This window comes from Salmo salar, chromosome ssa05, assembly GCF_905237065.1.
Source record: "Salmo salar chromosome ssa05, Ssal_v3.1, whole genome shotgun sequence".
Lineage (NCBI taxonomy): Eukaryota > Metazoa > Chordata > Actinopteri > Salmoniformes > Salmonidae > Salmo > Salmo salar.
Genome location: NC_059446.1, coordinates 7,704,965 through 7,719,933, shown reverse-complemented (window position 1 = coordinate 7,719,933; position 14,969 = coordinate 7,704,965). Strand labels below are relative to the sequence as shown.

The 14,969-nt window shown below is 34.5% G+C and overlaps 1 protein-coding gene across 3 annotated transcripts in view; it reads right to left on the bottom strand.

Annotated features, from left to right (window-relative positions):
- Positions 1-14,969, bottom strand: part of LOC106604185 (probable E3 ubiquitin-protein ligase MID2) — a 296,937-nt gene that overhangs the window by 156,383 nt on the left and 125,585 nt on the right. For 2 of the 3 annotated variants that reach the window (XM_045717833.1, XM_045717835.1), the window contains exon 1: positions 2,173-2,445. The exons of the other annotated variant lie outside the window; for it this stretch is intronic. The gene's annotated coding sequence lies outside the window, so the exon portion shown is untranslated. Of the gene's footprint in view, positions 1-2,172; positions 2,446-14,969 lie in introns of those variants that run through there. 3 annotated transcript variants of the gene reach the window in all.

Below are 14,969 nucleotides of genomic sequence, written 5' to 3'. Positions count from 1 at the left end.
CAAGGCAGTTAACCCACTGTTCGTAGTTAAATAAATACTTTTTCTTTTTAAAAGGCCAGGGTAAAAGGACGTTTTGAAGAAGAAAGGAAACAAAAAGAGGGAAGTGGTTAGAACCATAAGGGACCACAGGACATTGGCTGTATGTTTTGACAGATTATCAGATTATACTGTAGCAGATGCAACAGTATCATGTCAATCCTCCAAATATGTATCAAATCATGAGAGCTGCTAATACGATCTTCTACTCAAATACCCATAACGTATTTCAATCTTATTATTATTATTATACTGTTGAACCCATATAAAGCATGATAAATTGACGTGAGAGAATTAGATCGATAAGTCACATTCAAATCGACATGAGCGTGGTGCCACTGCCACTGCCACTGACAGTACAGTGAAGAGAACTTGAGCACTGAGCAGCAGAACTCTGACCATTTTAACTCACCACAGATTTATTACATGACTCTGCTGACTATGAGTTTCGATGTTCAAAGTCACAACCTTATTGAGCTTGATTGTTTATCACAATGTTGTGAATTAACATAATATTTTAGGAACATCAGATATATTATGCTTTGATTTCTATCTTCAGGAATGCAAAACACAAGTCGCCAAACGGTACAGTAACCTAGCCCAAAGGCAGGCAGATGGCGATATTGAGTCATTTTCATCTTACCGTCCAAACGCATTGTATACAGCTGGCAATACATTCGTATCCCTTGTGGACTGGTTCGTATCTAAACCATTCTCCATTCAGGTTGCATAGGCTTCGATTGACTCTTTAACTTGATTTAATTACGAGAAGGGGAACATTTGGGAGAAATATGCGTATTTTCCTTATGAGACACCATTTTCCACCACCATGCTAGTGACTAAATGCTAATCCCGGATATAGTTTATCATGTTCAGCCAATCAGGTTGAAACTATCAGACGGGGTTCCGTTCCTTTTAGCAACATCGCATTAGTGGAAACCAGGACTGTTCTCAGGGCAGACCTGGTTGTAGCTAGATATGTTTGAATTGAGTCAGGATTTTTTTTGTTGCAAACCCTAACCATTTTCTTCATCTAATTCTCCTAATCTGCTGCGTAAATTCTCCTAACCTGCTACGAAAAGTAACTTCTGCTAGTCAAAACAGGCAGACCCACAGTGAGAATAGTATTGGTTTCCACTAATGTAATACAGGTTAGAGGTGAAAAAACAGGCTGAACTGAAGGCAATACACAACATCCCGTGATTAGCATTTAGCCACTAGCATCGTGGTGGAAAAATGGTGTTTCATAAGGAAAGTATGCATATTTTCCGTTTATTCCCCTCCTTCTCACCATTAAATAAAGTTAAGGAGGAAATCGATGCCTACGCAGTTTGAATGGAGAATGAATTAAGTACGAACTGGTCCATGAGGGATACGAATGTAGCCTATTGCCGGCTGCATACAATGCGTTTGGACGGTAATATGAAAATGACTCAATATTGCCAGCTGCTGGCCTTTGGGCTAAAAGTAGCCTGTGCTTCAGTCACACAACAGGGCTATTATCCACTAAATGGCACATCATGACAAACCACACATTCCAAAGGCACAGCTAGCTATTGACTCATCATATTCTATTTATCATTGGAATGACAGCGATTATCCATAAATCAAATGACAGTCCCGTCTATGCGTAATGGTAGAAATCATTAACCCACATAAGCATACACGTGTAATTGGGTTGTTGTTTGTTTCGTTCATAGTCTATGGCTCAAAATCAACCGCTGCCAGAACAACAACCGATCAACACAATGCTTCGATTTCCAAAACAAACACTGGATCAAACGGAACTTTATAACATATGATAACAATAGAATATAACACAATATGAGAAAGTTATATTCCGATCGGTCTATTTAAAGTTCTAATGCATTCCGGTTAAGATTATTTCAATAACATAGCCTATTCATTCTGATTCACTCTCAACTCTTTCCACTGATTCAAATCCTCTCTCTCACAAAGCGAAAGACTAACCCTAATAGGAGAAGGTTATAGCCGTGATTTCCCAATAAAGTACACTACTTTCTTCTCCCAGTTCAATTCTCATACTCCCGTTTCTCCACCAAGCACTGCAGAATAAACATGAAACCGACCAACACTCACTGAGACAGCGCGATGGGAGGGGTTAGAGGCACCTACCAGCTTTATATGCCCAACATTATTTTCTTCTGTCATCTTGAAACAGTCGAAAACGAAGTTAAGAAACACTTGGATCGAACAGAAGTGGAAGAGCCCCGGTTATGTGACACAAACAGCGTCGCTCCGTTCGGTTCTGTTCCCGCCCGCTCTCGGCGCAAGCAACGGAGAACCTCCCTGACTGCGCATTCACTCACCGTCCGTGAAAGCTCACAGGCTTGTATATTTAACTTTAGAAAAACGAGAGAGCTGCTGAGAGAGAGAGAGAGAGAGAGAGAGAGAGAGAGAGAGAGAGAGAGAGAGAGAGAGAGAGAGAGAGAAGAGGCAGACAATCACAGGAAAGCGGCTCCTCCTACCAATACAATAAGCCTAAACCACAGATCTGATCTAAAAGCGCAGCGCAGGCAGGCGGGCTCCTACTCGTCCTAGCCTACATACACTGGGCAGTAGAGGGATAAACTGTCCCCCCCAGCCCCATCACTGTAAATGTCAACTTCATGGAATTGATGGGATTGTTAATGACAATGGAACTGCCAAGTCTTCTAATGACGATGATATGTCTAGGGTAGGCTTCTCACCCTTATTTTAATGGAACTCTACTGTATGATGCAAGGAAAGGTAATACTTTTGTTGAACTTTAAGGCATATATAGCTTCATATATAGCCTCCTGTTGACTCATATGGTTAAGAGCTTGTTAAATAAATAGTTTAGAATAGAATATAGCCTATATAATAATAATAATATAATAGAAAATTACTTAATGAATTTACAAGTGTTACCTTGAAAATGTTTCAATTTTACTTTTTGATTCTATGAGAATACATTCCAGAAAATTCCCCAAATATAGCCCCCTTGTGCATATTGAGGGTCTCTGTGTCTGTACTTTGTCCACATGCCTACTCTACAAAGTGAAAGTGGAAACAATGCACAGTAAGTGATTAGGTCACCACTGTTTTCTAGCACAGTGTTCTTGAGTCCAGAAAGTTACAAGTCCTGCCTCTTTCCAACTCAAAGATGAGAGAATTAACACAGACACACTCCAACATACTCCAGCTCGAGGTCCCCATAGGCTCTGGGTTTCATAATGCCTCATTCTTCATAGGAAAAGCACCCACACATCGGAGTCTGCTTGTAGCAGGTGTGTGGGAATAAGTCAGTGATATCTAAAATACTCTGAGGAAGGCCAAGAGGCACATATAGGTCTACTAAAGGTCTACTAAGATGAATTAGACAGTGATACTGACAACAGGTCTACTATAGATTAATTAGACTGACAACAGGTCTACTATAGATTAATTAGACAGTGATACTGACAACAGGTCTACTATAGATTAATTAGACTGACAACAGGTCTACTATAGATTAATTAGACATCTGACAACAGGTCTACTATAGATTAATTAGACAGTGATACTGACAACAGGTCTACTATAGATTAATTAGACTGACAACAGGTCTACTATAGATTAATTAGACAGTGATAATGACAACAGGTCTACTATAGATTAATTAGACAGTGATACTGACAACAGGTCTACTATAGATTAATTAGACTGACAACAGGTCTACTATAGATTAATTAGACTGACAACAGGTCTACTATAGATTAATTAGACAGTGATACTGACAACAGGTCTACTATAGATTAATTAGACTGACAACAGGTCTACTATAGATTAATTACAGTACTGACAACAGGTCTACTATAGATTAATTAGACTGACAACAGGTCTACTATAGATTAATTAGACTGACAACAGGTCTACTATAGATTAATTAGACTGACAACAGGTCTACTATAGATTAATTACATCTGACAACAGGTCTACTATAGATTAATTAGACATTGACAACGGGTCTACTATAGATTAATTAGACTTGACAACAGGTCTACTATAGATTAATTACACTGACAACAGGTCTACTATAGATTAATTAGACTAACTGACAACAGGTCTACTATAGATTAATTAGACAGTGATACTGACAACAGGTCTACTATAGATTAATTAGACTGACAACAGGTCTACTATAGATTAATTAGACAGTGATCCTGACAACAGGTCTACTATAGATTAATTAGACTGACAACAGGTCTACTATAGATTAATTAGACTGACAACAGGTCTACTATAGATTAATTAGACTGACAACAGGTCTACTATAGATTAATTAGACTGACAACAGGTCTACTATAGATTAATTAGACAGTGATACTGACAACAGGTCTACTATAGATTAATTAGACTGACAACAGGTCTACTATAGATTAATTAGACTGACAACAGGTCTACTATAGATTAATTAGACAGTGATACTGACAACAGGTCTACTATAGATTAATTAGACATTGACAACAGGTCTACTATAGATTAATTAGACTGACAACAGGTCTACTATAGATTAATTAGACTGACAACAGGTCTACTATAGATTAATTAGACTGACAACAGGTCTACTATAGATTAATTAGACTGACAACAGGTCTACTATAGATTAATTAGACAGTGATACTGACAACAGGTCTACTATAGATTAATTAGACCTGACAACAGGTCTACTATAGATTAATTAGACTGACAACAGGTCTACTATAGATTAATTAGACATGATACTGACAACAGGTCTACTATAGATTAATTAGACAGTGATACTGACAACAGGTCTACTATAGATTAATTAGACTGACAACAGGTCTACTATAGATTAATTAGACTGACAACAGGTCTACTATAGATTAATTAGACTGACAACAGGTCTACTATAGATTAATTAGACTGACAACAGGTCTACTATAGATTAATTAGACAGTGATACTGACAACAGGTCTACTATAGATTAATTAGACTGACAACAGGTCTACTATAGATTAATTAGACTGACAACAGGTCTACTATAGATTAATTAGACTGACAACAGGTCTACTATAGATTAATTACACTGACAACAGGTCTACTATAGATTAATTAGACTGACAACAGGTCTACTATAGATTAATTAGACTGACAACAGGTCTACTATAGATTAATTACACTGACAACAGGTCTACAATAGATTAATTAGACAGTGATACTGACAACAGGTCTACTATAGATTAATTAGGCAGTGATACTGACAACAGGTCTACTATAGATTAATTAGACTGACAACAGGTCTACTATAGATTAATTAGACACTGACAACAGGTCTACTATAGATTAATTAGACTGACAACAGGTCTACTATAGATTAATTAGACTGACAACAGGTCTACTATAGATTAATTAGACTGACAACAGGTCTACTATAGATTAATTAGACTGACAACAGGTCTACTATAGATTAATTAGACAGTGATACTGACAACAGGTCTACTATAGATTAATTAGACTGACAACAGGTCTACTATAGATTAATTAGACTGACAACAGGTCTACTATAGATTAATTAGACAGTGATACTGACAACAGGTCTACTATAGATTAATTAGACTGACAACAGGTCTACTATAGATTAATTAGACTGACAACAGGTCTACTATAGATGAATTAGACTGACAACAGGTCTACTATAGATTAATTAGACTGACAACAGGTCTACTATAGATTAATTAGACTGACAACAGGTCTACTATAGATTAATTAGACAGTGATACTGACAACAGGTCTACTATAGATTAATTAGACGATCTGACAACAGGTCTACTATAGATTAATTAGACTGACAACAGGTCTACTATAGATTAATTAGACTGACAACAGGTCTACTATAGATTCATTAGACAGTGATACTGACAACAGGTCTACTATAGATTAATTAGACTGACAACAGGTCTACTATAGATTAATTAGACTTGACAACAGGTCTACTATAGATTAATTAGACTGACAACAGGTCTACTATAGATTAATTAGACTGACAACAGGTCTACTATAGATTAATTAGACTGACAACAGGTCTACTATAGATTAATTAGACAGTGATACTGACAACAGGTCTACTATAGATTAATTAGACTGACAACAGGTCTACTATAGATTAATTAGACTGACAACAGGTCTACTATAGATTAATTAGACGTGATACTGACAACAGGTCTACTATAGATTAATTAGACAGTGATACTGACAACAGGTCTACTATAGATTAATTAGACTGACAACAGGTCTACTATAGATTAATTAGACTGACAACAGGTCTACTATAGATTAATTAGACTGACAACAGGTCTACTATAGATTAATTAGACAGTGATACTGACAACAGGTCTACTATAGATTAATTAGACTGACAACAGGTCTACTATAGATTAATTAGACTGACAACAGGTCTACTATAGATTAATTAGACTGACAACAGGTCTACTATAGATTAATTAGACATCCTGACAACAGGTCTACTATAGATTAATTAGACTGACAACAGGTCTACTATAGATTAATTAGACATGACAACAGGTCTACTATAGATTAATTAGACTGACAACAGGTCTACTATAGATTAATTAGACTGACAACAGGTCTACTATAGATGAATTAGACTGACAACAGGTCTACTATAGATTAATTACACTGACAACAGGTCTACTATAGATTAATTAGACTGACAACAGGTCTACTATAGATTAATTAGACTGACAACAGGTCTACTATAGATTAATTAGACTGACAACAGGTCTACTATAGATTAATTAGACAGTGATACTGACAACAGGTCTACTATAGATTAATTAGGCAGTGATACTGACAACAGGTCTACTATAGATTAATTAGACTGACAACAGGTCTACTATAGATTAATTAGACAGTGATCCTGACAACAGGTCTACTATAGATTAATTAGACTGACAACAGGTCTACTATAGATTAATTAGACTGACAACAGGTCTACTATAGATTAATTAGACTGACAACAGGTCTACTATAGATTAATTAGACTGACAACAGGTCTACTATAGATTAATTAGACAGTGATACTGACAACAGGTCTACTATAGATTAATTAGACTGACAACAAGTCTACTATAGATTAATTAGACTGACAACAGGTCTACTATAGATTAATTAGACGTGATACTGACAACAGGTCTACTATAGATTAATTAGACTGACAACAGGTCTACTATAGATTAATTAGACTGACAACAGGTCTACTATAGATTAATTAGACTGACAACAGGTCTACTATAGATTAATTAGACTGACAACAGGTCTACTATAGATTAATTAGACTGACAACAGGTCTACTATAGATTAATTAGACAGTGATACTGACAACAGGTCTACTATAGATTAATTAGACTGACAACAGGTCTACTATAGATTAATTAGACTGACAACAGGTCTACTATAGATTAATTAGACAGTGATACTGACAACAGGTCTACTATAGATTAATTAGACAGTGATACTGACAACAGGTCTACTATAGATTAATTAGACTGACAACAGGTCTACTATAGATTAATTAGACTGACAACAGGTCTACTATAGATTAATTAGACAGTGATACTGACAACAGGTCTACTATAGATTAATTAGACTGACAACAGGTCTACTATAGATTAATTAGACAGTGATACTGACAACAGGTCTACTATAGATTAATTAGACTGACAACAGGTCTACTATAGATTAATTAGACTGACAACAGGTCTACTATAGATTAATTAGACTGACAACAGGTCTACTATAGATTAATTACACTGACAACAGGTCTACTATAGATTAATTAGACTGACAACGGGTCTACTATAGATTAATTAGACTGACAACAGGTCTACTATAGATTAATTAGACTGACAACAGGTCTACTATAGATTAATTAGACAGTGATACTGACAACAGGTCTACTATAGATTAATTAGGCAGTGATACTGACAACAGGTCTACTATAGATTAATTAGACTGACAACAGGTCTACTATAGATTAATTAGACTGACAACAGGTCTACTATAGATTAATTAGACTGACAACAGGTCTACTATAGATTAATTAGACTGACAACAGGTCTACTATAGATTAATTAGACTGACAACAGGTCTACTATAGATTAATTAGACGTGTACTGACAACAGGTCTACTATAGATTAATTAGACTGACAACAGGTCTACTATAGATTAATTAGACTGACAACAGGTCTACTATAGATTAATTAGACAGTGATACTGACAACAGGTCTACTATAGATTAATTAGACTGACAACAGGTCTACTATAGATTAATTAGACTGACAACAGGTCTACAATAGATTAATTAGACTGACAACAGGTCTACTATAGATTAATTAGACTGACAACAGGTCTACTATAGATTAATTAGACTGACAACAGGTCTACTATAGATTAATTAGACAGTGATACTGACAACAGGTCTACTATAGATTAATTGGACAGTTACTGACAACAGGTCTACTATAGATTAATTAGACTGACAACAGGTCTACTATAGATTAATTAGACTGACAACAGGTCTACTATAGATTCATTAGGCAGTGATACTGACAACAGGTCTACTATAGATTAATTAGACTGACAACAGGTCTACTATAGATTAATTAGACTGACAACAGGTCTACTATAGATTCATTAGACTGACAACAGGTCTACTATAGATTAATTAGACTGACAACAGGTCTACTATAGATTAATTAGACTGACAACAGGTCTACTATAGATTAATTAGACAGTGATACTGACAACAGGTCTACTATAGATTAATTAGACTGACAACAGGTCTACTATAGATTAATTAGATTGACAACAGGTCTACTATAGATTAATTAGACAGTGATACTGACAACAGGTCTACTATAGATTAATTAGACAGTGATACTGACAACAGGTCTACTATAGATTAATTAGACTGACAACAGGTCTACTATAGATTAATTAGACTGACAACAGGTCTACTATAGATTAATTAGACATGACAACAGGTCTACTATAGATTAATTAGACGTGATACGACAACAGGTCTACTATAGATTAATTTGGCAGTGATACTGACAACAGGTCTACTATAGATTAATTAGACTGACAACAGGTCTACTATAGATTAATTAGACTGACAACAGGTCTACTATAGATTAATTAGACTGACAACAGGTCTACTATAGATTAATTAGACTGACAACAGGTCTACTATAGATTAATTAGACTGACAACAGGTCTACTATAGATTAATTAGACAGTGATACTGACAACAGGTCTACTATAGATTAATTAGACTGACAACAGGTCTACTATAGATTAATTAGACTGACAACAGGTCTACTATAGATTAATTAGACTGACAACAGGTCTACTATAGATTAATTAGACTGACAACAGGTCTACTATAGATTAATTAGACTGACAACAGGTCTACTATAGATTAATTAGACAGTGATACTGACAACAGGTCTACTATAGATTAATTAGACTGACAACAGGTCTACTATAGATTAATTAGACTGACAACAGGTCTACTATAGATTAATTAGACAGTGATACTGACAACAGGTCTACTATAGATTAATTAGACAGTGATACTGACAACAGGTCTACTATAGATTAATTAGACTGACAACAGGTCTACTATAGATTAATTAGACTGACAACAGGTCTACTATAGATTAATTAGACAGTGATACTGACAACAGGTCTACTATAGATTAATTAGACTGACAACAGGTCTACTATAGATTAATTAGACGTGATACTGACAACAGGTCTACTATAGATTAATTAGACTGACAACAGGTCTACTATAGATTAATTAGACTGACAACAGGTCTACTATAGATGAATTAGACTGACAACAGGTCTACTATAGATTAATTACACTGACAACAGGTCTACTATAGATTAATTAGACTGACAACGGGTCTACTATAGATTAATTAGACTGACAACAGGTCTACTATAGATTAATTACACTGACAACAGGTCTACAATAGATTAATTAGACAGTGATACTGACAACAGGTCTACTATAGATTAATTAGACTCTGACAACAGGTCTACTATAGATTAATTAGACTGTGATACTGACAACAGGTCTAATATAGATTAATTAGACTGACAACAGGTCTACTATAGATTAATTAGACTGTGTACTGACAACAGGTCTACTATAGATTAATTAGACTGACAACAGGTCTACTATAGATTAATTAGACTGACAACAGGTCTACTATAGATTAATTAGACAGTGATACTGACAACAGGTCTACTATAGATTAATTAGACTGACAACAGGTCTACTATAGATTAATTAGACTGACAACAGGTCTACTATAGATTAATTAGACTGACAACAGGTCTACTATAGATTAATTACACTGACAACAGGTCTACTATAGATTAATTAGACTGACAACAGGTCTACTATAGATTAATTAGACTGTGATACTGACAACAGGTCTACTATAGATTAATTAGACTGACAACAGGTCTACTATAGATTAATTAGACAGTGATACTGACAACAGGTCTACTATAGATTAATTAGACTGACAACAGGTCTACTATAGATTAATTAGACTGACAACAGGTCTACTATAGATTAATTAGACTGACAACAGGTCTACTATAGATTAATTAGACTGACAACAGGTCTACTATAGATTAATTAGACAGTGATACTGACAACAGGTCTAGTATAGATTAATTAGACAGTGATACTGACAACAGGTCTACTATAGATTAATTAGGCAGTGATACTGACAACAGGTCTACTATAGATTAATTAGACTGACAACAGGTCTACTATAGATTAATTAGACTGACAACAGGTCTACTATAGATTAATTAGACTGACAACAGGTCTACTATAGATTAATTAGACTGACAACAGGTCTACTATAGATTAATTAGACAGTGATACTGACAACAGGTCTACTATAGATTATTTAGACTGACAACAGGTCTACTATAGATTAATTAGACTGACAACAGGTCTACTATAGATTAATTAGACTGACAACAGGTCTACTATAGATTAATTAGACTGACAACAGGTCTACTATAGATTAATTAGACAGTGATACTGGCAACAGGTCTACTATAGATTAATTAGACAGTGACACTGACAACAGGTCTACTATAGATTAATTAGACTGACAACAGGTCTACTATAGATTAATTAGACTGACAACAGGTCTACTATAGATTCATTAGGCAGTGATACTGACAACAGGTCTACTATAGATTAATTAGACTGACAACAGGTCTACAATAGATTAATTAGACTGACAACAGGTCTACTATAGATTCATTAGACTGACAACAGGTCTACTATAGATTAATTAGACTGACAACAGGTCTACTATAGATTAATTAGACTGACAACAGGTCTACTATAGATTAATTACACTGACAACAGGTCTACTATAGATTAATTAGACTGTGATACTGACAACAGGTCTACTATAGATTAATTAGACTGACAACAGGTCTACTATAGATTAATTAAACTGACAACAGGTCTACTATAGATTAATTAGACAGTGATACTGACAACAGGTCTACTATAGATTAATTAGACTGACAACAGGTCTACTATAGATTAATTAGATTGACAACAGGTCTACTACAGATTAATTAGACTGACAACAGGTCTATTATAGATTAATTAGACAGTGATACTGACAACAGGTCTACTATAGATTAATTAGACTGACAACAGGTCTACTATAGATTAATTAGACAGTGATACTGACAACAGGTCTACTATAGATTAATTAGACTGACAACAGGTCTACTATAGATTAATTAGACTGACAACAGGTCTACTATAGATTAATTAGACTGACAACAGGTCTACTATAGATTAATTACACTGACAACAGGTCTACTATAGATTAATTAGACTGACAACAGGTCTACTATAGATTAATTAGACTGACAACAGGTCTACTATAGATTAATTACACTGACAACAGGTCTACTATAGATTAATTAGACAGTGATACTGACAACAGGTCTACTATAGATTAATTAGACTGACAACAGGTCTACTATAGATTAATTAGACTGTGATACTGACAACAGGTCTACTATAGATTAATTAGACTGACAACAGGTCTACTATAGATTAATTAGACAGTGATACTGACAACAGGTCTACTATAGATTAATTAGACTGACAACAGGTCTACTATAGATTAATTAGACAGTGATACTGACAACAGGTCTACTATAGATTAATTAGACTGACAACAGGTCTACTATAGATTAATTAGACTGACAACAGGTCTACTATAGATTAATTAGACAGTGATACTGACAACAGGTCTACTATAGATTAATTAGACAGTGATACTGACAACAGGTCTACTATAGATTAATTAGACTGACAACAGGTCTACTATAGATTAATTAGACTGACAACAGGTCTACTATAGATTAATTAGACAGTGATACTGACAACAGGTCTACTATAGATTAATTAGACTGACAACAGGTCTACTATAGATTAATTAGACAGTGATACTGACAACAGGTCTACTATAGATTAATTAGACTGACAACAGGTCTACTATAGATTAATTAGACTGACAACAGGTCTACTATAGATTAATTAGACTGACAACAGGTCTACTATAGATTAATTAGACTGACAACAGGTCTACTATAGATTAATTAGACTGACAACGGGTCTACTATAGATTAATTAGACTGACAACAGGTCTACTATAGATTAATTACACTGACAACAGGTCTACAATAGATTAATTAGACAGTGATACTGACAACAGGTCTACTATAGATTAATTGGACTGTGATACTGACAACAGGTCTACTATAGATTAATTAGACTGGTACTGACAACAGGTCTACTATAGATTAATTAGACATGACAACAGGTCTACTATAGATTAATTAGACTGTGATACTGACAACAGGTCTACTATAGATTAATTAGACTGACAACAGGTCTACTATAGATTAATTAGACTGACAACAGGTCTACTATAGATTAATTAGACTACTGACAACAGGTCTACTATAGATTAATTAGACTGACAACAGGTCTACTATAGATTAATTAGACTGACAACAGGTCTACTATAGATTAATTAGACTGACAACAGGTCTACTATAGATTAATTACACTGACAACAGGTCTACTATAGATTAATTAGACTGACAACAGGTCTACTATAGATTAATTAGACTTGACTGACAACAGGTCTACTATAGATTAATTAGACTGACAACAGGTCTACTATAGATTAATTAGACATATACTGACAACAGGTCTACTATAGATTAATTAGACTGACAACAGGTCTACTATAGATTAATTAGACTGACAACAGGTCTACTATAGATTAATTAGACTGACAACAGGTCTACTATAGATTAATTAGACTGACAAACAGGTCTACTATAGATTAATTAGACGTGATACTGACAACAGGTCTACTATAGATTAATTAGACGTGATACTGACAACAGGTCTACTATAGATTAATTAGACAGTGATACTGACAACAGGTCTACTATAGATTAATTAGACTGACAACAGGTCTACTATAGATTAATTAGACTGACAACAGGTCTACTATAGATTAATTAGACTGACAACAGGTCTACTATAGATTAATTAGACTGACAACAGGTCTACTATAGATTAATTAGACAGTGATACTGACAACAGGTCTACTATAGATTAATTAGACAGTTACTGACAACAGGTCTACTATAGATTAATTAGACTGACAACAGGTCTACTATAGATTAATTAGACTGACAACAGGTCTACTATAGATTAATTAGACTGACAACAGGTCTACTATAGATTAATTAGACAGTGTACGACAACAGGTCTACTATAGATTAATTAGACTGACAACAGGTCTACTATAGATTAATTAGACTGACAACAGGTCTACTATAGATTAATTAGACTGACAACAGGTCTGCTATAGATTAATTAGACAGTGATACTGACAACAGGTCTACTATAGATTAATTAGACTGACAACAGGTCTACTATAGATTAATTAGACAGTGATACTGACAACAGGTCTACTATAGATTAATTAGACTGACAACAGGTCTACTATAGATTAATTAGACTGACAACAGGTCTACTATAGATTAATTAGACTGACAACAGGTCTACTATAGATTAATTAGACTGACAACAGGTCTACTATAGATTAATTAGACTGACAACAGGTCTACTATAGATTAATTAGACTGACAACAGGTCTACTATAGATTAATTACACTGACAACAGGTCTACTATAGATTAATTAGACAGTGATACTGACAACAGGTCTACTATAGATTAATTAGACTGACAACAGGTCTACTATAGATTAATTAGACCTGACAACAGGTCTACTATAGATTAATTAGACTGACAACAGGTCTACTATAGATTAATTAGACAACTGACAACAGGTCTACTATAGATTAATTAGACTGACAACAGGTCTACTATAGATTAATTAGACAGTGATACTGACAACAGGTCTACTATAGATTAATTAGACTGACAACAGGTCTACTATAGATTAATTAGACTGACAACAGGTCTACTATAGATTAATTAGACAGTGATACTGACAACAGGTCTACTATAGATTAATTAGACGTGATACTGACAACAGGTCTACTATAGATTAATTAGACTGACAACAGGTCTACTATAGATTAATTAGACTGACAACAGGTCTACTATAGATTAATTAGACAGTGATACTGACAACAGGTCTACTATAGATTAATTAGACTGACAACAGGTCTACTATAGATTAATTAGACAGTGATACTGACAACAGGTCTACTATAGATTAATTAGACTGACAACAGGTCTACTAT